The sequence below is a fragment of the Triticum aestivum genome, chromosome 6B (assembly GCF_018294505.1).
Source record: "Triticum aestivum cultivar Chinese Spring chromosome 6B, IWGSC CS RefSeq v2.1, whole genome shotgun sequence".
Classification (NCBI taxonomy): Eukaryota; Viridiplantae; Streptophyta; class Magnoliopsida; order Poales; family Poaceae; genus Triticum; species Triticum aestivum.
This window is the reverse complement of record NC_057810.1, coordinates 150,801,210-150,827,919: the sequence shown is the minus strand read 5'-3', so window position 1 is coordinate 150,827,919 and position 26,710 is coordinate 150,801,210. Positions and strand designations below refer to the sequence as shown.

The window sequence follows — 26,710 nt, the reverse complement described above, 5'->3', positions numbered from 1 at the left end:
TCGCTCCACCCTCTATCCAAACTTGCCACCTCTGGCAGTTGTGCATGGTGCAGTCAGCTCAAATTTCCTCTTACACCCCACTCACACACACATCAAAATTCAAACCCATCGGTCTGTGGTAGTGAACCCCTGGAGATAGCTGGACCTTCAACTTGTTATAGCTCATGTTGACTGATAATCACATATAAGTGTCTCACCTTGATACTTGATACCGCAATAGTTGTGGTAGAAACTGGTTGTGCCATCCTAAACGGGTCAAGACAATACAATTGAAAAGAGTTTCACACATGACATCTGCATAACAAGATGTCCATACATCCATCCATTTCATCGATCAAAAATAGTTTTCTAATCAATCATTTCATTTGTCAAGATAGGAGAACATATACCTACGAGCATGCACAACAATTTCATTGATACAAACAGATTCCTAATCCTATATAGGTGCATTATTCCCTGGGTGTTCATCACCTGCGAGCGCTTGGTACATCCTCGCCACAACTTCTGGTGTCTGACTTTGGCAACCTCAAGAAGGATTTATACAAGCATGATTCAAACAAAAGATTAGTAGGTCATCAAAGATATTGTAATAAACCAGTGAAACAGTAGCATCAATAACCTAACCTCAACCTCGCACATACCTCATGCATGACGGAGAGAGCCAAAATTTCCTAGGCTGTTAATTCTCAAGTACCGAACAGTGATAGTTCAGAATTCCATGACAGAAATTATGCATGCAAACAATAGTCCGAGGAAATATTTAAATCCCAACACTATCAGGTAAATTTTAAAAAGGGACGATTTTTCAGTCACTCATGTGAGGCCTTATCCCATTGTAGAAGCTAAAGCTTGTTTGAAAAAGGTAACCATGGACAAATATATGTAAGAAACAAAATTCATGCCAAGTTTTTAAGATAAGCATCGATAGGAGGTTGGGACCTTTTTTATTTTGTTAATAGATCTCTCCCAGTTTTCTGTCGCGGCAGCCTGCAACCATGAATCATGTTAGCACAAAACATTCTGTCATGCTGAGTTAATGTAACAAGAGCACAACTGAAGTAAAGAAGATCAAAAGATGAAAAAATAGATCAGCATTATAGACAAAAAAATCCAGATGAATGAATAAAACAACTCTTTCTCCTAAATCTAACATAGTAGAGTACGCATGTCTAGCTACTAAAATTACTACACATGTAATGTAGTTTGTTTAAGATCCAATAAGCTCATAACCATGTTTAACACAATTTCTTTCAAACCCAACAAGGATTAAGGTTGTAATACTAAGAGAGAACGCCCAAAAAGCTACATGATTTTCCTGATTGACATACTGTATAGAGTTCTTTCAAGGTCTTTCATAAATGATTATGTTTAGTACAAAACCAACATAAGGAAAACTGATTGCCGCATTAGTAAGAAAACTGAAACTTCTTTTGGCATCCCCAACAAAGTTGATTTGCTCAAAGAACGAATTATATGGACCTAATTCTTTTGTCATCCAGAAGGAGGTTGCTCTGCTCACAAAAACAAACAAGAAGAAATGACCTTGTAAGAGTGCATGCTAAAAAAAAGTTGTGACATTAGAACGCTGTCAATGACACATATATGAGCAAGCTATATCACAAATTATTCTCAGGAGCTAGTTAAGTTACCAACAATCATTTATTATTAACCTCAAGCCCTACTTTAATTCAAATAACATAAAAATGAGGAAAATCTGAACAAACATAACCATTTGGATTTTGGACACCGCTGAGATCAATATTCAGATAGCTTGATGTTTAAAAAAGCCTATTAATGCTTTTGGAATAGTTATGGTCAGAATGTGCCATTTGTTTTGAGATTTGACCCATACATTTTTTTGCGAACGTACTTACTGAATAATATATAGTCTGCAATTGAAATATTGTATCTCGGCCTTTTGTCAGCAACATCTAAGATTTCGTAAGCTCTGACAGTAAAAGACCAACATGTGCAAGAATTGGAACATGGAAGAAGCTTACGTGGGCATGATGCCATCGGGTTGTATGCCAAGATTGTGGTTGTAGAGCTCCCTCTATCTCCCTTGCCGAGCTCTCCCTCCGACCAGTAGTAGAACAACTGCTCCTGCTGCTTTTGAACACTCCTTCCACGCTGCCGCAGATCAGTTGGCGGCGTAGGCCAACTCTCACTTGTATCATCAGTTGAACACAATATGCGTCTATGTTTACTTTCCTTCGATTCCCGGCATAGGGGTGCATTGACGCGAGAAATAGCACCAAGTGCCTAGGTATCTCTAGCCGTGTTGGATGGATCGCTGCTATGCCGACCAATTATATTAGCATCAGGTACCGTCTGCATTGAAACAGATCTGCGCTTGGGTGTTCCTTTTTACTGTATTTTACAAAAAAATTAGTTCTCTTAAGCGCGTGTATAAGAGTCTTGCATTGAAGATGTCCTAAAAAGCGCATGTCTTCCAGTTTGGTGATTGCAGAGAGTATAAGACATTCAAAAGGAGTCGAAGGAGCATAAATAAATAATGTAGGTGCCAGAACAGAAACATGTATACATTTTTTTCATATGCATTATAAACTCAATAGAGGAAGAGAAGTGCAGAAACATCCTCGTATGCTTTTGCCAGTTGGACCTTTCTTGCCTATCGAGAAAACAAGATAACACTTGGTTCAAAAATCAAGAGAAACGACCGTCCAGAGTTACTTGACACTGTAATGGATGTATCTAGACGTGCATTTCAGCGTCAAGTAATTCTGGACGGAGAGAGTATATGATTATTTTAGTTCTCAAGAAATAATTGGACTAAAAGGAGAAAACAGAGGAATAATACAGGTATGAGACTTGGAAAGTATGTCTAGAAACTAATTGGAGGCACACTGTTATCAACACATATGAAAGAACACTGTTCAAGTTACAAAAGGAACTTCCTTTGATGTCCTAAGCTAATTCAATCTCCACTGTATGCATTTATATTATCTTATATTACAAAATAAAATAAAAACTAATTATATCTCCAGATGTTTATACTACATGGAAGATAATTATTGGAGAAAAACGACCAATAAAGCATGACTGAAGTTTACAATTTGCATCCCTAAAAAGTAATCATTGTACCAAAGGATTTGATCTGTGAGCATTTTCCTTTTTCCCAAGCAACAACATCGAACTTTTCAGGAGAAGGGCATATACAATATTTACTAAACTGAATGCTTTCCACCTGTTTCTAAAAGGAATGGATCCTTCATCTCGTCCTTTGCTATCTCCTACAAATTATTTAAAGAGTACACCTACACTGCGGCAAATAATGCAATGCCTAGAGGTAAATCTATCAATTTTGGCACATACGTACTTGCATGGTGTTCTCCTCCTCTATCAGCATTTGTCAGCCCAATTTGTGCCTGCATGAACAATCCACTTCAGTTAAGAACATTGTACAAAAGTAGGCACATTAGCTAATAAAGCATAGTTCCTGATATTAGCTAATAAAGCAGGAGCATAATTTTCACACCAAGTCCCTACAGAAAACACACATCAAAAGATGAGAAAACTTTCATGGACGTGAAACAAAATAAATCTGAACGAATCCATTTATATGATTTATATGTAAGAACAATGTGTGGCTGCTGTATTAGAAGATGTCCTTTGAAAGATCTATTCATCAGAAGGCAGCAGGATTTGTATTGATCCTTATATATTGTCCAAATTTCTATATTGGAACCCAACAGAAATTGCACACATTTAGCTTGTAGTGCAGATTTATAGAAATTAACCACGAGCGACATTCTCTAATAATTAATCGTACATTCTGATTTCCAACTAACCCATGATCACAGAAGCAGAAGCAAACAACTCATTTCCTTCACAATAGCAAGCCAATTTGGTCACAGAAGGCAATCATTAACTGACTTATCCATGTGTGTGTATATATTAAAGTTTACAACACAATATCTATTCAGCAGCAGAACCTTGATTTTATTTTCTTGTATGTGCAAAGTTGAACTGCTAGTGGCCTCACCTCTGAGCCCATGCCCCACCTTTGAAAGCCTGTGATCAAACGGGAGATGGGAGTAAGCACAATATCCTGCAATCAAATGAGAGAGGGATTGACAAAGGGGAATTGAAAGTGAACCAAAAGAAAAGCAAATTCTTGAGGTGAACTCTTTCCCAGAACCGAGAAAGGAGAACCATAGTATTATGGTAGCATTATGAGAACATCAATTAGTTGCGGGCCCTTCCTGCACTCCATGTCAAATATGCACGTGACAGATAATTCTTCTACTGTTCACTTGGACATATTCAAATTATTATTCAGAATATTACATATCAGAATAATATGTGCCAATGTTGCAATAGACTGGCACTGAGATGTGAGATGGTGACATCTGATCAATTTGCCTCCTTCCAAATAGATGTGGAAACAGAAACAGAAAGATGCAAAGAGATCACTCAGAACGGTGCCTGATATTATGCCATAAAGAACTCACATTTTTTATTGTCCCTCAGGATATGTACGCACCTTTCTCTGTTGGATGCATGCACAATTCTGAATTAAGAACAAATGACATGTTGATTAGCTATCTTACAAATGCTTTTCCGAGGGAAGTCGATTATGCATAAAAAGGCACTCTGTGATGCTGTATAAATTATGTCATGGGCGGGAAAGCAATTTTTGACTCCGTGATTTCTCTGTACATTAGGCAATGCCGTGAAGTAACTTTTTTACGAAGAGGGGAGCCCCTCAATTTCCCACTGGATTTTCTGGTGTCCCGTTTTATAATAAGTTCTTTGCTGGAAAAAACATACATATAATTAGTTACTCTATTTGTCCCGATGTCGTGGACTATGTCTATAGTTTAATTTAATTTGTAAATGAAACCGAACGGCGATTTCTATTTTCTACAGATAAAACATGGTGGTTTTAGACCAACATAAATATGTATACCTTTATTTAGGTTTCAGTTCAAAGGTCTCAATGCTCCAATTTCTCATTTTGAAACCTGAAACTGAAAGGAATTTAACAAATCAACATAGCCTCGTGGAGCCTTGATCTTAGTTGCATTAAGCCAATCATAGTAAGAATGTAGTTCTGTATCCTAGCTGTGTACATCTTCTCTAAAAGTAATAATAAAGGCTACCGTGTTCATTCAAGAATAAAAAATCCCATGTCAGGATAATCTTTCAGTACAAAAGCTTGGTGCATTTCCTTTAGACACACTAAAAACCGACCACTGTTATGAACTTCAGAGATGAACACTTGATTCATAATTTGGTTTGCCATAAACTATAAACCAAAAGATTTAGACATTAAAGCAGCAGTGGTTCAGCATATGCTGGGTTTTAATAGGAGAGGAGTGCTTAGGAAAGAAAGAAATCGTTGCCATATTCAGATTCTTCCTAGACTGTTAAATTTGAAGGAATAACTTATTGTATCAAAGACTATAATTTAATATAGAAGACATATCATGTGGAAACAGAAATATATGAGCATGGCAGGTGGGAACCATAGATCACAACAAACAAATATTAGTTTAGTTGCACTCATATCATCACGGGCATTGAGAGGTAACCTAACCTTGGAGATTGCATTTTGCTTCACCCAGTCCTTATGACTTCTCAATCAACCTTCCACAACTCTTCTGCATGTGCCGCCTACAAACCGAGGAGAAGACAATTTTGGGTGGCCATGCATTAGAGTGAAGGCGGATTAGGGAGAAGCAGTGATATGAACAAAGCTCATGAAACACAAACCTGATTGCCATTGTATCTCATGAAAATATACTTCTGATGAAAACAAATATTGCCATCGTTGTACCTGCCTGTCAAACAAAATATGATATGTTCTAACGAAAACGAAAGAAGATGATATGCATACCCCACAGAGGAAAATCATCTTGATTGTAGAAAAAATAGGGGAGCAACGTATTCATCAAAATGATACAGTATGAATTAAGCCTATAAGATGAACTGAGTCTGGAACTCTGGATCCACCATTACCGAGAGATCCATCCATCCCCATGACCCGAGTCATAGACCAGTACTTCTCTCCTTCCGCTCCTCTTTTTCCTAGATCGAAGCCGCCAAAAGGGATCCTGCCAAGGGCGGCGGCGGTGTTTACCCGGATGGACCCGAGTTGGGATGTCTTGCACTGTGAGTCAGGGAGTCTGTAGGAAGTGGCAGCGGCACAACAATGCAATCCTCATCGCCGCCGACACCCATCTCGCCGCCGACACCCGCCTCGTCGTCGACGCCCCTCTCCTCCTCCCGCCCGGAGGGAAGCGCCGGGGGCATCTCATCGACGCCCCTCGCCCCGTCCGGCTCGCCGCTGACGCCCCTCTCCCCCTCCCACTCGAAGGGAGGCACCAGGAGCATCTCATCGACGCCCCTCACCCCGTTGCGCTCGCAGCTGCCCCCCACCTCCTCCCATACCCACTCCCAGCCCCAGGGCTCCACCTCGCCGCTGTCGACGCGGCTGACCCCTACCTCCTCCCGCTCCCAGGGATCTGCCTCGCAGCGATGTATCCGAGGCGCGGTGGTGGCGGTGCAGGCGGCGGCGTCCTGGAGATCCACGACGGCGGCGACGGTCGCCGGCGTCTCCTTGGTTCGGCGGCAGCGGCTGCATCCCGGGAGAGGAGGAGCAGCAGCTTGGGATCTCGTCCGCGTCTTCCCTGCGAGGTCCGCGGCGGCGATCTGGTGCGTCTGCAGTCACAGATCGTAGGTCGAGGGGATCGAGAGGGCAGTCTCGCTCGTGCGTCGGTGCGTGCGAGTTCTGGTTTTTTTTCGTAGGTTTTTTTCGTAGGTTTTCTTCCAGGACGGGAGGTTGGGCGGGTGCGGGACTCGATCGCGGGGTTTTTCTTGGTTTTTCGCGGCTGGGAGGGAGGTGGGAGGAAGTACCAAAGAAGTACCAAAAAAGACTGGGTGGGGTGGAACGAAAATAAAACCCGGAACGCGACCTACCAACTGAGACATTAGGAGTAGAGATCCAGGAACTGGTACATGGTGTGGAAGAGGAATTCTAGAACTAAGATCCCGACAAGTTGCACAGAAGCTTTATCACATTAGAAGCAGTTATGTTTGAAGTTATGAAAGACAAAGGAGGAAATCAATATAAGTTGCCCCACTTGCACAAGGATCGCTATCAGAATGCTGGAATGGAAATAATCAGTGTATATTGTGACAGTCAGGTAGTTGTTGATATTAGGGCCATTATAGAAGAAATGAAAATTGCAATAGGAAAAAAAATGAAAGCAAAGAATTAGCTAGAGAAGGGAAAAGAAAGAAAAGTAAAAGGAAGGGAAGAAGTAGCAACAAGAAGGGAAAATAATGAAAAGTAAAGGGAAGGGAAGGGAAGAAGTGGCCAGAGAAAGGAAAAGAATGTAGTCAAGAGGGGACAAAGAGGCCCGTATGTCATGTAGTCAGGTGCTCCTTGTGTATGTCTTGTGTAATCTTGTGTCAAGAGGGGACAAAGATGCCCTTATGTCATGCCCTTGTGTATGCCTTGTCTAATCCTTGTATATAAACTCCTTGTTGGAATTTATTGAAATTTGGGTTATTTGGAATTTGAATTATTTGAATTGATTTGGATTAATTTTAGTTATTTGAATTAATTTAAAATATTTGGATTAATTTGAGTAATTTGGATTAAAATTGAATTCGTGCTAACTTACTTTGCAATTTGTGCTAACTTACTTAATTATTTGTGCCATAATGTTGGCCATTTTTAGAAATGCACTAACTAAATTTCTAAACTTGATGTCATGGAGTAACTTGTTACTGTCAGTGAGTTTATAACTGCACACACATACTGGTTCAGATTTTCATGTGCTTTCTTGTTACTGTCAGATTTTCTGTCAATTTGGTTGCTTGTAGCAGTTTCAGTAGTTTAGTGTAGGACTTGCAAGAAGAGGAGAGCTACTGTAGTGTACTCCTCTTCTTGCAAATGATCTAACCTAGTCCAAATGATCACATGAGTATTTCTCGAGAGCTCTAGCCCCTGTGACACTTCTAGAAAAACTTGCTAACCTGTACATCCGGAAGTTCTGTCTCCTTACATGTACTCTACCCAATAGTACATCTGGAGTACAAGACTATTTGTAGTTGAATTATATTCCATCAATAATCCATCTCTAATCTATCTGTAGTTGAATTACTTGGAGAAAGATGTTCACTGTAGTTTACTGAACATGTTAGGCATTTGTCATGTCATAATCTTTGCCATTTTACAAATGCACTAATTAAATTTCTAAGACGGAGCTATTGATAAATTGAACTGTTAAGCACTTGTCATGTCATAATCTTGGAGAAGGAAGAAGCAGTACATAGGAGATTTAGAACAGTAGCTAGGTAGATAGTCACAGTACACAAATTCATGCTTGTGTGTAAAAATTCACTAGTAATCTCTTTGTGCTGCTGTAAACAAAGATTGCAAGAAGATCTCAATCTTGCTGATTGTTGTTGCATGAGTATTATTGAGATCTTACTGATTGTTGTTGAGCAAACCACCCCTATCTAAATGGAAAATACACATCTTCAATACTCTAATTATACAAACTGGAAATTATGACAGTACAGGCATATCTCAGTTTCAAACTGGAATAATTTACAAGCAGGTCTAGAAAAATGCACTTGTTTGTGTGAACTAATTTTGAAGCAGTTTGTAGAGTACTGTCAAAATCCAGAATGGTGACTAATTTAATTGATTTTTCAGTAAAGTTCATATGGAAAGGTAATAAATCAGTTTTGATTCTATTGACAGGAGTACATTGAACTCTGTCAATACAATTAGACATGAATAAGAACTCTGTCTGAACATTCAGTCTATACTTCAAGATTAAACTATCTAAATATTCAGTATGCTATTGACAGGAGTAGTAAACATTCAGTCTAAATATGAATTCTGCCAATACATTCAGTTGACAGTACACTTCAAGATTCAGTATAATTATCATAAATCTGTAATCTTGATCAAAGACAATGACTTGGACCTGCAATTCACCATCAAATCGGATCCAGTGGGGGAAGGGGAGGGGCACCTTTGACGAGCTCGAGCACCTCCCAGATGCAAGGGCGTGCCCCCTTCGCTGTGGAGTCCTAGAGCGGACGGAGGAGCTCGCCCCCTTGGCGGTGGAGTCCTAGAGCGGACAGAGGAGCTCGCCGCCCCCTTGCTGCCACCATCCCGCCACCGCTGCTGCGTGGCCAGGTAGCCGCTGCTGCAGGAGATGCGCTCCTCACCTGACGACCGGCAGCAGCAGCTTCGTGCAGGCGACTGGCAGAAGCAGCTCCGTTGCGCCGTCTTGGTAGTCCCCGCCGCAGATTGAGCATGGCCGCTGCAGACCGGAGTGCCGGAGAGGGAAAATCGCATTTTCACCAGACATGCGAGAGGAAGAGAGCGCCGGTGGCGCGCGCAAGGGAGAGGGCGCCGACGCTGGGGAGGGAAGGAACCGAGGGGGAGGGAGAGGAGGCATAGGCGGCGTGGAGCTGTGCGGAGGGGAGCGGCGCCGGCGGCGCCGGCCTGTCGGAGAGGAAGGAGGAAGAGAGCGGAGTGTCGGTCAGAGAGGAAGGAGGAAGATAGGGACTTTGGGTTTGGTCGGGAAAAGGCTGAAGAGTAAATTGCAAAATAACCACTGCGACATGTTTTTCGGGATGGAGGGAGTATTATGAAGCAGAAAACATACTTATGATAGGAAATAAACATCTTTATTATTTTATATAAATCACTGTGCATTGTGTGATGTCGCCTTTTCTTCCTCTCGGCCTTGTTGTGGCCTAATCGAAGGTGATTGGGTTTTGGTTGGGCGTCTGCATCTTCCACTTCTGGCAATTCTACTTGCTAGTGGTGATACCTAACCGTTTCAATTCTCAGGTCGGAGAAAGTCAACATCGTCCTATGCGACGATGGGGTTGGTGCTGAGTTGAAGCCTGTTGTAGGATTAGGGCCCAATTGCAACCTAAGTCCTATGTATAGGTTCCTTTTTGTAATATTCAAGGTCTAGGTTGCAATTTCTTATTTCTTTTGAGTCGTTGCATCAACCATAGTTCGACTTTGTTTAATATTTAATGCAACTTTGGTCGACCCTTCTCTTAACAAAAAAACACTCAAACTCGTTTAGAGGAGACTGGACACTAATGGGAGTAAATATATCAAGGGCTTCTTTTGTATCATCGACAATGGTATATACTAGAAGAGTTGGACGCGCTTTGCTGCGTCATTGGTGTTGTTGGGTTTCTAAAAAAAATACTCACCGTGTTTCAAAATATTAGATGTATTACTTTTAAAAAAAGTCAAACCTTTTTAAGTTGAACCATATTAGTAGAGAAATATATCAGAATTCATAATATCAAATTGATATAATTAGATTCATCACGAAATGAACATATTTTTTGTTTAATATTGTGGATGTCGGAAATTTTTGCTCTGAACTTGGTCAAAGTTAAATGAATCTGACTTTGCAAAAAACTAATACCCTTTATATTTTGGAATTGATGGAATATTTAGTTTGGGGGCCATGAGATGATGGAGTGTGTTTTATTTTTTTATAATACGATATTTGTGGGTCTATCTATGTGTGATTCTGTGTTATCCGCTCATAAACTCATATTGATGTGGGGAAATTTCTGCATTGATAGTTGCATGTATTATGTTGGTGCTACAATATCACATGGTGCCGCTTCTTTTTTCTAGGTGGTGGGAGGAAGCGCATGATTGATATGTTTTTGTAGGCTAGTTTGCTGCTGATTGATTTGAAAAATCATTGGCCCGACCAAAATCATAAATCAAATCCAAAATTGAATACCTCTACTGAATTGAAGAGTTTCAAAATTAAAAAAATATAACAAATTAAAATAATTGAGTGAGACAGCTCCTTGAGAAATTGTTGACCCGGTCAAAATTAGTGACTCAATTTTAATTGAAGACCTCAATTAAGTGTGAGGAGTTAAACATTAGAAAGCACGGTCTATAGTATAAAACAATTAAACAAGATAGCTTTGAGAAATTGTTGATTCGGTCAAAATCGAATGACCTAATTTCAATTATAAACCTCAATTGATAGTGAGCCTTTTAAAATTAGGGAGCGTAGTGTTATAGGGGATGCATATGATCTGGCGAGGCTGATTTCTAAGCTGCATATGACATTTGACGTGTTGACAATAGAAAATACAGTTTAACAGTCAATTATGTCTAATCTTTATTTTTTTCTCTACTATACTTAAAAAGAACGTAAGGTTTCCATTTCACTTTTCTTCGCACCACACCTTCGTCCAACCTTTCATGTATATGATAATCAAATCCTTAATTTACTGATCTCTGAACCAGTTCAATTTTAGTTTACTTACCAAACTTTGTAATAAAAATATACGGTAATTCACGGTCAGAATTTGATGAACATTTATTTACACAATCACATTATTATTGACAGGTAAATTACAAGCTAACGTACTAGAATATTTATATCTCGTTGTAACGCACGAGCATTCTTCTAGTTACTTAAAAATAACCTAAGGTGCCATCTTTCACCTAGTTTTCTCCCCACCATCCCTTGGTCCAACCTCTCTCCTACACCCCAACCATTTCATTGATTTTTCCAAGCGTTCGCTACCCCACCAATCTACTATTTAAACCGATTTATACCACATGGATCTATTTAAATCGATTTCTGTCTGCCAAATCAGATCAACATTTGCTATATTTGATAACATTTATATGGGCACCAATCTACTATTTGAACTACTTTATACCACATCGATCTATTTTAACCGATTTCTATCTGCCAAATCAGACCAGTCTTTGCTATATTTGATAACATTTATATGGGAAGGAATCGGTCAATCTCTAATTAATCTCTACACATATTTGGTGCCATCACATATCAGGCGTTACATGATATACATGTGAGTGTATCACAGTATAATTAATGACTCTTTAATTATTGATAAATATCTATATCTTTGTTTTTCTGTGGCAACACAAAGACTTTTTTTTTCTCGAATATGCACAAGTGTGCATATCATATATTAAAGAAGAAAGGCATAAAAAGCCTCCACCACAATTACACGGTTTTTGTTACATATTACTCCTCACTAGTCTCCCACCTCTCCACCCTAGTAAAGAAGGGAGTTACATTCCCTTTCATTAGCCCGGCCGATGCCCACAGTTGGCCCTCATGCCTCACTCGCCCTAGTAGATACTCCAAGCAAGGGCGCGCCCCTTCAAAAACAATAGCATTTCTATGCTTCCACAACTCCCACCAGACTAGAGCAATAATAGTTCTAAGGTCCTTGATGCTCATGTCTTCCAAACCTTGCTTAGCCACAGCCCAATCCGCCAACTTATCCTGCTGAGTGGGAGTCCAATCCGGCTTACCCAAGGCCTCGCAGATCCTTGCCCAAGCAGTCCTAGCGAAAACACAAGTGAGTAGTGCTACTGATGAAGTCATGTACCTAGGGTAGGGTCATGAACCTGTCTAAGATACCCTCCCCAAGGACATCTTTTAGAAGAAGCCGTCTTCTAGTCGACCAAGAGGAACTCCACTCGACGGACTAGAGGATACTCGACGAATCTGAAGACACTCGACCATGAAGACTCACTCGACCATCAGGAATTCAAGATCTACTCTGTATCCAAACGGTCTGTAATTAAGTAGTCTTAATGGTCATGATGACACTTTATGTAGGGCGTTACCAGTAACGCCAGATCTTAATGTACTTTAAACCCTCTGCTACGTGGGATGGCTGGGGTCTTGGCGTCCTCTATATAAGCTACCCCCCTCCACTGGTAGAAGGGTTCGCACTCCTGTAACCTTCACACACATAATCCAGTCGACCGCCTCTGGGCTCCGAGACGTAGGGCTGTTACTTCCTCCGAGAAGGTCCTGAACTCGTAAAACACTTGTGTGCACAACTTCTTCATAGCTAGGATCTTGCCTCTCCATACCTACCCCCTATTCTACTGTCAGACTTAGAACCACGGCAGTTGGCGCCCACTGTGGGGCAGGTGTCTTAGCGACTTGTTGGAGAAGTTGCAATCTTTTCAATTCCCATCATCATGGTTTCAGGTGGAGTTTTGGTTGAGGGCCGCGAGATCCGTCTCGGCCCGCTCACATTCATCGCCGACGACTCTGCCTGGCTGCAGGAGGCTCCACTCGACGTGGATGCGCTCCCGGTCCGCGGAGCTACGCACTTTCGAGCATGCGTCCGCGGCGTCCTTCTGCGGCAACCATCGACTCAGTATCGGCCGGTTTTCGTGTCATCCTCCCTCCCAGCTTCCCGCCGGCGTAAGCGCTCCGGTCGGTCGAGGCTTCAGCGGTGGGTGAGGCACACAGTGGCTCGCCAGTTGACCACTGCCCAAGTCGCGGCAATCGAGCCCGACGAATCTCTCTACGGCCTGTTCGACCTGTTGACTGGCTCCGCAGAGACTGCATCCGAATGCGACAGCAGTGATCCGGCAGTGGAGGTCCTGATGGTCAATGAGCCGCACGTTCCCCCCGGCTTTCCTGGCGCCGAGGGAGGTAACGGCAGAGGCGACCCATCGCATGACCATGAGGAGTATCGCCCCGAGCCCCTCGACTCGCAGCAGAGGGAAGAGCTTCGCCGCCGGAACATGGATGCGCTTCATACTCCGATCGTTGGAGAAACCCCTGAGGCTCGCGCCTTAGAGGACACGCACTTGGCCAACCTGGCTGAGCGCACTCGACTGGAGAACCTTCAGCGGGCACTCGACGAGCGCGCGCGGCAACGGATTCCAGACTCCAGTCGACGCCAGGTCTTTAAACCGCCGACTCAGGTATACCGCACTCCAATCCAGAATTTGGCAGCTGCAACACGTATAGCAGAGTCGATTCAGCCTTCCTAGTCAGAGGCTGGCAGAGGCTTGATGCAGATCAGGGATTTGCTTCGGGCAGCTGGAGATCAGAATTCGGCTGTGTCGCAATCGCGGAACAGGATTCATAGCAGGTCCGTGGCGGCGAATACTATCCAGTCAGCTCATAGCCCCAGATCGCCCCCGAGGCATGAAGGGCATGGCGACCGACACGATCAGTACAGGAACTATGAGCAAGAACATCACCGAGTCGATCGCAACGATCGACATCGAGTGCCCACTCCTCCCCGGAGGGGTGGATCATATATGCCTCGACAGCAGGATGACAGACGCCAGTACAGTGGCGGGCGAAGAATTCCAGTCGACCCCAGAGAACCAGGCTTTGATGCGAGATCCATCATCGTTCAAGGTCTGGTCGACCGGAATAGAGCCCACAGAGAGGGTAATGACAGAGATGTACCCACCAGCAGCCGAGTGCACGTCTCCGGACCAGAGTGTTTCAGCAGAGCCATCAGAGCCGCGGTGATTCCTCCCAACTTCAGGTTGGCGACTGGAGTCAGCAAGTTCAACGGTGAGTCCAAGCCCGATACTTGGCTTGAGGACTACCGAGTGGCTGTTCAGATCGGCGGTGGAAATGACGAGGTGGCCATGAAGCATCTGCCTCTCATGTTGGAAGGGTCAGCCAGGGCATGGCTGAATCAGTTGACACCCAATAGCATCTACACATGGGAGGACCTCTCCCGAGTGTTTGTCAGGACGTTCGAAGGAACGTGCAAGCGGCCGGCGGGACTGACAGAGCTGCAATCTTGTGTACAGAAGTCGAATGAGACTCTGAGGGATTATATCCAGAGATGGATCACACTGCATCACACAGTAGAAAATGTATCTGATCACCAGGCAGTTTGCGCCTTCAAGGAGGGCGTGAAGTACAGAGAGTTAAGCCTGAAATTCGGCCGAACCGGAGACATGTCTCTGAGTCGAATGATGGAAATAGCCACCAAATACGCTAATGGTGAGGAAGAGGATCGGCTTCGGAGCGGCAAGCACAAGTCAGTCGCCCAGGACACCGGAGGTGGAAATTCCAGTCGGAAGCAAAAGCGTAAAGCTGAGCTAGCCGCTCCTGGAGAAGCCTTGGCCCTGAACCAAGGAAAGTTCAAAGGGAAACCCAAGGGGCCTTGGAACCCCAAGAAAGTAAAAGATAAAGAAGGAAATGACGTGTTGGATTTACCATGTCACATCAACACCAAGAAAGACGAAGAGGGTAATTTCATCTACCCGAAGCATACCACTCGACAGTGTCGACTCCTGATACAGCAGTTCCAAGGGAAGCAGCCCAAGGACAAAGAAAAAGAGTCGGACAAGGTTGAGGACAAGGAGGATAGTGACGAGGAATATCCGCAGGTTAATTCCACCTTGATGATTTTTGCCGATGTTGAGAGCAAAAACCGACTGAAAGTTATAAACCGAGAGGTGAATATGGCTGCTCCGTCAACACACAATTACCTGAAATGGTCTCAGACTACCATTACATTCGACCAATCTGACCACCCCACGCACATAGCCACCCCTGGGAGGCAAGCGCTGGTGGTCGACCCCGTCCTTGAAGGCACTCGACTGACCAAAGTGTTGATGGATGGCGGCAACAGTTTGAATATAATGTATGCTGAGACGCTAAAAGGGATGGGCATTCCGATGTCCAGACTGAGCACAAGCAACATGAGTTTTTATGGAGTCATCCCTGGCAAGAAGGCCGCATCACTCGGCCAGATTGCTCTTGATGTAGTTTTTAGTGATTCAAAGAATTTCCGCAAAGAGAAGCTGACATTTGAGGTTGTGGATTTCCAGAGTGCCTATCATGCAATTTTGGGCAGGCCAGCTTATGCACGTTTTATGGCTCGACCATGTTACGTGTACCTCAAACTAAAGATGCCTGGCCCTAAAGGAGTGATCACAGTCACTAGTAACCGCAAGAAGGCAGAAGAGTGCTTCCAGAAAGGCTCAAAGATCACCGATGCTCAGATGGTGGCAGAAGAGTGGCAGGAACACCAAAGGAATGCAGACCCGAGTGATTTGTTGCGAGCCAAAAAGCCTGCTACGGAGTCAGCGTTCCAGTCGTCCGGTGAGACAAAACCCGTTCACATCCACCCGACCGACCCTTACGCTGCCCCGACTCATATCTCCACAACACTCGACCCCAAATAGGAAGAAGCGCTCATCCAGTTCCTCCATGAGAACTGGGACATCTTTGCATGGAAACCTTCTGACATGCCGGGTGTAACCAGGGGACTGGCTGAGCATCGTCTACGAGTCGATTCAAAGGCAAACCCTGTGAAGGAACATCTGCGACGGTCCGCCATCCAGAAAAGGAAGGCCATTGGCGAGGAAGTGGCTCGGCTCCTAGCAGCAGAGTTTATCCGAGAGATTTACCACTCCGAGTGGCTCGCTAATGTCGTCATGGTCCCCAAAAAGGACAATTTGCTTCGCATGTGCATCGACTTTAAGCATATCAATCGGGCCTGCCCGAAAGATCATTTTCCTCTTCCCCCCATCGACCAAATAGTCGACTCGACCGCAGGATGTGAGCAACTATCTTTCTTGGACGCTTATTCCGGGTACCATCAGATCCGTCTGTTTGGGCCCGATGAGATCAAAACGGCTTTCATCACCCCATTCGGGTGCTTCTATTATGTCACCATGCCATTCGGCCTCAAGAATGCCGGAGCCACGTTCATGAGGATGATTCAGAAGTGTTTGCTCACTCAAATCAGTCGGAATGTGGAAGCGTACATGGATGACATTGTGGTCAAGTCACGGAAAGGTTCCGACCTGCTGACTGACCTCGCTGAGACATTTGCCAACCTCAGGAGGTACGATATCAAGCTTAACCCATCCAAGTGCACATTCGGAGTTCCTGGTGGAAAATTACTCAGTTTTCTCGTTTCCGAACAGGGAATCGATGCAAACCTAGAGAAAGTAGGCACAATACTCCGAATGAAACGACCTGTGCGTGTGCACGATGTTCAGAAGCTTACTGGTTGCTTGGCCGCTTTAAGTCGATTCATCTCTCGTCTCGGTGAGAAGGCATTGCCTCTTTACCGACTGATGAAGAAGTCAAACAAGTTCGAGTGGACTCCCGAAGCTGACGCAGCGTTTGCAGAGTTAAAAACCCTGCTTTCCACCCAGCCGGTGCTTGCTGCTCCAATCAGCAAAGAGCCTTTGCTGCTTTACATTGCAGCCACAGGACAAGTCGTCAGTACTGTACTTACGGTCAAGCGGGAAGAAGAAGGGAAAGCCTTCAAAGTTCAGCGCCCAGTATATTACATTTCCGAAGTCCTGACCCCATCCAAGCAACGATACCCTCACTATCAGAAGCTTGTATATGGGATTTATATGACCACGAAGAAAGTTGCTCACTACTTCTCTGACCATATCATCACAGTCGTCACCGACGCCCCCTTATCAGAGATTATGCACAACAGAGACGCAACCGGTCGAGTGGCAAAATGGGCGATTGAACTTCTTCCCTTGGATATCAGATTTGAGGCAAAGAAAGCTATCAAGTCCCAAGCAATAGTAGATTTCCTCGCCGAGTGGACTGAACAGCAGTTACCGACCCAAGTTCATTCAGAGCACTGGACTATGTTCTTCGACGGCTCCAAAATGCTGAATGGTTCCGGTGCCGGAGTGGTCTTTGTTTCCCCCCGAGGAGATAAGCTCAGATATGTACTCCAGATTCACTTTGATTCCTCCAACAATGAAGCAGAATACGAAGCACTCTTGTACGGATTGCGTATGGCCATTTCACTCGGCGTCCGTCGCCTCATGGTCTACGGTGACTCGGACTTAGTGGTCAACCAAGTGATGAAGGAGTGGGACGTCAGAAGCCCAACCATGACTGGTTACTGCAATGCAGTCAGAAAGCTGGAGAAGAAATTTGAGGGATTAGAGCTCCATCACGTTCCCCGACTGAAAAATCAAGCAGCCAATGACTTGGCCAAGATAGGTTCCAAGAGGGAAGCCATTCCGAGTGGTGTGTTTTCGGAGCATGTTCACACGCCATCGGTTCAAGAAGATCCTTTCACTGAGGAAGCCCCGCAGCCAAAAAGCGCCACAGATCCGACTAAAGTCGAGGTCCCAGCTGTGGTCGACTTAATCATGGAAGTTCTGGTCATCACTCCCGACTGGACAGTGCCCTATATCGCCTATATTCTGAGAAAAGAGCTCCTCGAGAATGAAGAAGAGGCTCGAGAGATCGTCCGTCGATCCAAAGCCTTCACCGTCATGAGGGGACAGTTATACAGAGAAAGTGCGACTGGAGTGAGCCAGAAATGCATAACACCGGAAGAAGGTCGAATGATTCTCAACGACATCCACTCGGGGACCTGTGGCCATCATGCGTCCGCTCGGACCATCGTGGCTAAAGCATACCGAGCGGGTTTTTACTGGCCCAGAGCAAATGAGATGGCAAAAGAGATAGTCGACAAGTGTGAAGGATGTCAATTCCACTCCAATATGTCGCACAAACCCGCCTCAGCCTTGAAGACCATTCCACTCGTCTGGCCTTTTGCTGTATGGGGGTTGGATATGGTTGGACCACTGAGAACAGGCAGAAACGGCTACACCCATGTATTGGTAGCAGTCGACAAGTTCACTAAGTGGATTGAGGCTAAACCCATCAAGAATCTGGATGCCGGCACCGCCGTCAGCTTCATCAGGGAGTTGGTATTCAGATATGGAGTTCCCCACAGTATCATCACAGACAATGGGTCAAACTTCGACTCCGAAGAATTCAGAACCTTCTGCGCATCTCAGGGTACACGAGTCGACTATGCTTCAGTCGCCCACCCTCAGTCGAATGGACAAGCAGACCGAGCAAATGGCTTAATTCTCAAAGGGTTGAAACCCCGACTGATGCGCGACCTCAAGCACGCAGCTGGCGCATGGGTCGACGAACTTCTGTCGGTGCTTTGGGGATTAAGGACCACGCCAAACCGGTCGACTGGGAGGACTCTGTTCTTCTTGCTCTATGGAGCTGAAGCAGTCTTGCCGAGTGACCTGCTTCACAACGCACCCCGAGTCGAACTCTACACCGAAGCTGAAGCAGAGCAAGCCCGACAGGACGCGGTCGACCTTCTAGAAGAAGAAAGAGAGATGGCCTTGATCCGATCGACCATTTACCAGCAGGACTTGCGTCGCTTCCATGCCAGAAATGTGAAGAGTCGAGCTTTCCAGGAGGGAGATTTAGTTCTCCGAGTGGATCAGTAGAAACCACACAAGCTTGCTCCTACTTGGGAAGGTCCCTTCATCGTCACCAAGGTTCTCCATAATGGGGCATACCGCATTTACAATGTCGAGCACCAGATTGACGAGCCCAGAGCATGGAACGCGGACCTGCTCCACCCTTTTTATACTTAAGTTTTTCACTCGGATGAGTTGTAATAAAAGTACTCCTATAGTGTATTCATCAAAGACAAGAGTTTCATAATTTTCTCAGTAATTGTTATTGCTTTTGTTCTCATAAATCTGTCCCCCAGTGGGTGGCTTAGCTGCGAACCCGTTTCGCCTAAGCTTGTAAAAAATCCTACCGAGTGGTAAGCCAGCCTTCCACTCGGAGGCTTAGCTGCGAATCCGTTTCACCTAAGTTAAACAAAATCCTACCGAGTGGTAAGCCAGCCTTCCACTCGGAGGCTTAGCTGCAGTCCAAGTACTCGCCTAAGTAAACAAAATCCTACCGAGTGGTAAGCCAGCCTTCCACTCGGGGGCTTAGCTGTGGCCCAGTGCTTGCCTAAGTTTTTGAAAATCCTACCGAGTGGTAAGCCAGCCTTCCACTCGGAGGCTTAGCTGCAGCCCAGTGCTCGCCTAAGTTTTTGAAAATCCTACCGAGTGGTAAGCCAACCTTCCACTCGGAGGCTTAGCTGCAGCCCAGTGCTCACCTAAGTTTTTGAAAATCCTACCGAGTGGTAAGCCAACCTTCCACTCGGAGGCTTAGCTGCAGCCCAGTGCTCACCTAAGTTTTTGAAAATCCTACCGAGTGGTAAGCCAACCTTCCACTCGGAGGCTTAGCTGCAACCTAGTGTTTGCCTAAGAATAAAAGACATCGTACGCTTCGCAAGGAGGACGAGGCGCAGGTCGACCACTGCTTCCTCCCTCCGAGCTACGTCACAAACACAACGTGCGTTCCGCAAGGAGGACGAAGCGCGGGTCAACTGCTACCTTCTCCTCCAAAGCCGTGCCACGAAAAACCTACCGAGTGGAAAGCAAACCTCCCACTTGGGGGCTTAGCTGCAGCCCAGTGCTCGCCTAAGTTTCTAAAAAACCTATCGAGTGGAGAGCAAACCTCCCACTCGGGGGCTTAGCTGCAGCCCAGTGCTCGCCTAAGTTTCTAAAAAACCTATCGAGTGGAGAGCAAACCTCCCACTCGGGGGCTTAGCTGCATCCCAGTGCTCGCCTAAGTTTCTAAAAAACCTACCGAGTGGAGAGCAAACCTCCCACTCGGGGGCTTAGCTGCAGCCCAGTGCTCGCCTAAGTTTCTAAAAAACCTACCGAGTGGAGAGAAAACCTCCCCCTCGGGGGCTTAGCTGCAGCCCAGTGCTCGCCTAAATTTCTAAAAAACCTACCGAGTGGAGAGCAAACCTCCCACTCGGGGGCTTAGCTGCAGCCCAGTGCTCGCCTAAGTTTCTAAAAACCCTACCGAGTGGAGAGCAAACCTCCCACTCGGGAGGCTTAGCTGCAGCCCAGTGCTCGCCTAAGTTTCTAAAAAACCTACTGAGTGGAGAGCAAACCTCCCACTCGGGGGCTTAGCTGCAGCCCAGTGCTCGCCTAAGTTTCTAAAATCCTACCGAGTGGAGAGCAAACCTCCCACTCGGGGGCTTAGCTGCAACCCAGCACTCGCCCAAACATGATGAGCACAAGTCGACTGCAATTTGTGCTTCACTCCTACCTGCAAAAGAGAATTACAGATGCTAGTATATACTCCAATCCAAAGAAGATGGTTGTCCGAAAGAAGCAAACGTATTTCGACGACAAATCAAGTTCGGATAACGTCCTACAGATCCAGAAGTACTCAGGCATCAAACCTGTTAAAGTTTGTCGGTTACAAAAATCACTCGGCATTCCGAGGAAAATTCAAATCATCGAGCATAGAAGTTTTTTATCCCTCCTGCGGAGGGTTGGAAGGCGCAACAAACTCGTCTAGGTCGATCCCATCTGCGATCCGAGTGGCAGCCGCGATGAAGGTCTCCATGAAGGAACGGAAGTCATGCTTCCTAGTGTTGGCCACCTTGAGAGACACCAGCTTGTCTTCTCTGGCTTCTTTGCAGTGGACGCGGACCAAGGACAGAGCGACGTCAGCACCGCACCTGGCAGAAGACTTCTTCCATTCTTGCACTCGACTCGGAACTTCGTTCAGTCGAGTCATCAGTGACTCAAGGTCGTTCTGAAGCGTTTCTTCTGGCCAGAGCGATGTGTCGATGCGCGACGTTGCGGCCTTCAGTCTTGCAAGGTAATTGATCACTGCAGCGACGCGAGACTCGAGGCGGAGCACGTTCATAGCAGTTTCATCCTTCACCGGAGAATTGATGGGATCCAAGTCAGTCTCCACTCGACTAGTCTCCTCTTCAAAGTTTTGGCAGAATTCTATGGACACGATTCAAGGATAAGCTAATGCCCTTACAGCAAGTCAGTAATTACCAATCGGAGATAAGGGGTTATCTTCGAGCATGAGGAATAGCTTCTTGGCGAGTCCTCCCAGATAAACCTCCAAGTCATTCTTCTTTCCCGCCAGTTCGCCAGCTTTGTCGCTCAGGACCATATTGGCGTTCTTCAGTCGAGTGACTTCTTGGTTGGCCACGTCGAGAGCAGCTTTCAGATTAGTGTTTTCCTCTTCAAGTTTGTTAACAGAAGCCAACTTCTCTTCTGCAAGTTTTGTCTTGTTCGAAGCCGCTTTCTGCGCCTCGGCGAGGTCAAGGTCCTTCGTCTTCAAAGCATCCCTCAGTTTTTCTGCAAAGATCACAATAAGATTAGACTTGGAGACAGGCAAGAAGCAAGGATAGTCATCAAGATTCTCACCAAACATACCTTTTGCCTCCTCCTTCGACTTCGTAAAGTTCTCTTGGACAAGCTTCTGGTCAAGTTCAAGCTGGATATGCTTGTTCTCCAATTCGGTATAACGAGAAACAAGGTCACAAGATTTCTGCGAAAGATCAGTCGACATACATCAACAACAGATCACTTCCGAGTGACTAAAAGAAAAATCATAGTATTTCTAAGACTACAACTGAATCTAAACATTCAACTGTAGTCTCGGGGACTACACCCAGTGGGTGCACTCAGCGTGCCCCCACTAGTTCTATCAGCTAGACTCAGAGTCAATCAGTCGACCGGAAGCAGTTAACTGTCAGCAGTAAAAAAAATCACACCATAGTCGACTGCCAGCAATTGACCACGGTCTCCGGGACTACACCCAGTGGGTGCACTCAGCGTGCCCCCACCAGTTTTATTGTTCCACTCGACCAAGCTCGAGCGAAACAAGTAAAGTGAGAAATCTCAAGACACAAGGACTACAGTCGACTGCCAGCAGTCCACCGTAGAATTGACACACCCAGTGGGTGCATGACAAATTTCAAGATTTCCAGTCGATGTTTAACTAACCTGGACATTACTCTGGAGAGCTGAACTCGCGTCATAAGCTGCTTGGCTGGCGGTTCGGATCGCCTTCACCTGCTCCATCATAATCCCAGCCTGGCGTATGGCTTCCTTGGTAGCGCTTGCTTGGTCCTCCGGGACATGGTAGGTGGAGAAGAGAGAAGGCGGGTCAGCACTTGACGACGAAGGGCGGGCAACCGTCAACGGCTCCGCAAAGGACACGGTAGTCCGAGCAACGTTGCCCCCCTCTGGAATCTGTGGTCCAGGTGCTGACACAACCTGAGCAGCCTTGCCAATAGTCGCCTTCCTGCTCCTCCTCTGCCTCAGTGGCGCTTCATCGTCATCGTCAGGGAGATTGATGACAACGCTAGGTGGAGCTGCAGAAGAAGTTCAAAGTCAAAAATAAAGATTCAACCGACCAAAAGCAAAACCCCGCAGATCATACCGGGATGAGAAGTAGCAGCATCTTCCATTTCTTGATCCTCATGCCTGGTTGAAGTCTCAGAAGTAGCAGCACTGCGATTTCAAATAATCAGTTAGTCAACGATTGAGTCGACCAAGAATGAAAAGCATGAGTTATGCCGTTACCCAGAAACAGTCGGAATCTCCATCCTCATCTTCGGTAGGGCCTTCGCCGGTTTTGTCGGGGCCGCTCGGGGTTGCTTCGACGCCTTTTCAGTCGGCGCCGGTGAAGTTGTCCGAGGACGTTTCGTCGACTACCGAGCAGGCACGACTCCCTTGCCACGTTCGGCCGCAGGGTCATGGGCGAGCTTGGACCTCCTTTCGGAACAAGGAGGCGCAACTTCCTCCTCCTCTTCCTCCTCATCGGAGCCTGCATCCTCATCACCCTCATCGGCATCCGACTCCCACTCCTCTTGGCTTTCGCCTCCGCTTCCTTCCTCCTATTCGGCCTGTGCTTGCGCTCCGTTGGGCATCGAGTACAACTCGGTGGTTTCCTGAAAGACAACAAGCAAGACAAAAGTCAATCGACTGATCTACGACGAAACAGAACGGACGGAGCAATCGGAGAAAAGTGGTCGTACCTTGTCCGCCTCATAAGAGTGGTCGAGTGGTGGGATCCTCCTGGCTCCATGAGGGTTGTCCTTGTTCCCTGTAATGGCAGTCATCCACCTCTCCAGTGTGGCATCATCGACCTCCTCTGGGTGGACCCGACTGGTGTCTTCAGTACTAGAGTACAACCACATCGGGTGGCCCCGGTACTGGAGCGGTTGGATGCGCTGTCGAAGGAAAACCTCCAGAAGGTCCATGCTAGTCACACCGTCGCGAATCAATTGGACTACACGCTCCATCAACATTTTAACCCGAGCCTTCTCCTCCGGAACTACTTTCAGAGAGGATGGCTTGTTCACTCGACTCATAGAGAAGGGAGGGAGCCCAGTCGACTGCCCTGGCGTCGACTGGTCTTGGCAGTAGAACCAGGTCGACTGCCACCCTCTGACTGACTCGGGAAGGGTCATAGCTGGGAAAGCGCTCTTACTCCTCATCTAGACCCCGAGACCCCCACACATCTGGATTACCTGAGTTCTCTTGTCATTGGGGCTGGCCTTTTTCACCGTCTGAGAACGACAAGTGAATATGTGTTTGAAGAGGCCCCAGTGCGGCCGACAACCCAAGAAGTTTTCACACAAAGATACAAAGGCAGAGAGATAGGCAATGGAATTGGGGGTAAAGTGGTGAAGCTGAGCTCCAAAGAAATTCAGAAAACCTCGAAAGAAAAGATGCGGTGGCAGAGAGAACCCTCGATCTACATGAGTCGCCAAGAGGACACACTCACCCTCCTGAGGCTGTGGCTGCCACTCCATCCCCGGGAGCCTCGCCACCCCGTGCGCAATCAGGCCTTCGTCGGCCAGGTCGTCGAGATCCTTTTGGGTGATGGTCGAGCGAATCCAATCACCCTGGATCCAACCTTGCAGCAAACGGGACCACGACGAGGATCCCCCTCGACTGGTCGCTCTCCCCTTCACCTTCGCCGCCGCCGTCGCCTTCTTCGCCCGCTCCAAAGCCGCCGTCTTCTCTTTCACCATTGTCGCCGACGAGGCCGGAGCCGAGCAGCGGCGTCGGGCAGTTGGTGGGCGCAGCGGATGAATCTGGAGGCGAGGGAGGAGAAAATGAGGAGGCACTCTTCAAAAAACCTCCGTCGGTTTCCTTATATTGAGTCACTTCTGAGTGACTGACAGGTAGGCCCAGGCGATCCTGTCAAATCCCGAAACAGTCGCGTAGGCGATACATGGCGAAAAAGCCGGCGCGGGAATTGAGGCGTCCCTGCCTTATCCCATCCGAGTACCACGATCTTCTCCGCTTCGCGCGCTTCCCAAAATTTCGGATCCCACTAAATCCGCTAACCACAGGGCAACTTGTCAGATGGAAGATCTCCTGCGATCCGTCGCTCGGAAATCTCCAAGTTCATAAGGTTCACTCGACAAATATAAAGAATGGATCAAGGCGACTGACCGAAAGTTGACACCCTCACTTGAAAGTCATTGATCCAAGCAAAACACCTTTACAGCACCAGAAAGCAGGTCGGAAAGATTTCCAACTCCTTCCTCACTCAAACCTCGATCCATTCGGGGGCTACTGATGAAGTCATGTACCTAGGGTAGGGTCATGAACCTGTCTAAGGTACCCTCCCCAAGGTCATCTTTTAGAAGAAGCCGTCTTCCAGTCGACCAAGAGGAACTCCACTTGACGGACTAGAAGACACTCGACCATGAAGACTCACTCGACCATCAGGAGTTCAAGATCTACTCTGTATCCAAACGGTCTGTAATTAAGTAGTCTTAATGGTCATGATGACACTTTATGTAGGGTGTTACCAGTAATGCCAGATCTTAATGTACTTTAAACCCTCTGCTACGTGGGCTGGCTGGGGTCTTGGCGTCCTCTATATAAGCCACCCCCCTCCACTGGTAGAAGGGATCGCACCCCTGTAACCTTCACACACATAATCCAGTCGACCGCCTCCGGGCTCCAAGACGTAGGGCTGTTACTGTTGAGGAACGTAGTAATTTAAAAAAATTTCCTATGTACACGCAAGATCATGGTGATGGCATAGCAACGAGAGGAGAGAGTGTTGTCCACGTACCCTCGTAGACCGTAAGCGGAAGCGTTATGACAACGCGGTTGATGTAGTCGTACGTCTTCCGACCGGTCCCAGTACCGAACGTACGGCACCTCCGAGTTCAGCACACGTTCAGCTCGATGACGATCCCCGGGCTCCGATCCAGCAAAGCTTCGGGGATGAGTTCCGTCAGCACGATGGCGTGGTGACGATGATGATGCTCTACCGGCGCAGGGCTTCGCCTAAACTCCGCGACAATATGACCGAGGTGGAATATGGTGGAGGGGGGGCACCGCACACGGCTAAGGAACGATCCATAGATCAACTTGTGTGTCTATGGGGTGCCCCCCGCCCCCGTATATAAAGGAGCCAGGGGGGAGGAGGCGGCCGGCCAAGGAGGGCGCGCCAAGGGGGGAGTCCTACTCCCACCGGGAGTAGGACTCCCTTCTTTCCTAGTTGGAATAGGAGAAGGGGGGAAAGAGGAGGAAGAGGGGAAGGAAAGGGGGGGCGCCGCCCCCTTCCCTTGTCCTATTCGGACTAGGAAGGGGAGGGGCGCGCGGCCCCCTCCTGCCTCCTTCCCTCTTCTCCCTCGAGGCCCATGTAGGCCCAATAACCCCCCGGGGGGTTCCGGTAACCTCCCGGTACTCCGGTAAAATGCCGATTTCACCCGGAACGATTCCGATGTCCAAATATAGGCTTCCAATATATCGATCTTTATGTCTCGACCATTTCGAGACTCCTCCTTACGTCCGTGATCACATCCGGGACTCTGAACAATCTTCGGTACATCAAAACTTATAAACTCATAATAAAACTGTCATCGTAACGTTAAGCGTGCGGACCCTACGGGTTCGAGAACTATGTAGACATGACCTAGAACTATTCTCGGTCAATAACCAATAGCGGAACCTGGATGCCCATATTGGTTCCTACATATTCTATGAAGATCTTTATCGGTCAAACCGCATAACAACATACATTGTTCCCTTTGTCATCGGTATGTTACTTGCCCGAGATTTGATCTTCGGTATCCAATACCTAGTTCAATCTCGTTACCGGCAAGTCTCTTTACTCGTTCCGTAATGCATCATTCCGTAACCAACTCATTTGGTCACATTGCTTGCAAGGCTTATAAAGATGTGCATTACCGAGAGGGCCCAGAGATACCTCTCCGACAATCGGAG

The 26,710-nt window shown here is 46.5% G+C and overlaps 1 long non-coding RNA gene across 5 annotated transcripts; it reads right to left on the bottom strand.

Annotated features, from left to right (window-relative positions):
* Nucleotides 1-299: 299 nt before the first annotated feature.
* Nucleotides 300-9,609, bottom strand: LOC123136279 (uncharacterized). Of its 5 annotated transcripts, none has more exons than XR_006466741.1 (7): nt 9,021-9,609; nt 5,740-5,807; nt 5,564-5,640; nt 4,934-4,994; nt 4,476-4,534; nt 4,007-4,072; nt 300-3,389 (listed from the first exon to the last, which is right to left on the bottom strand). It is a non-coding gene; the product is annotated as an uncharacterized lncRNA (long non-coding RNA). The 5 variants fall into 5 exon arrangements; XR_006466742.1 differs by having other exon boundaries at nt 300-1,511; nt 2,001-3,389; nt 5,740-9,588; XR_006466739.1 differs by having other exon boundaries at nt 3,957-4,072; nt 5,740-9,609.
* Between the last annotated feature and the right edge of the window lie 17,101 nt (nt 9,610-26,710).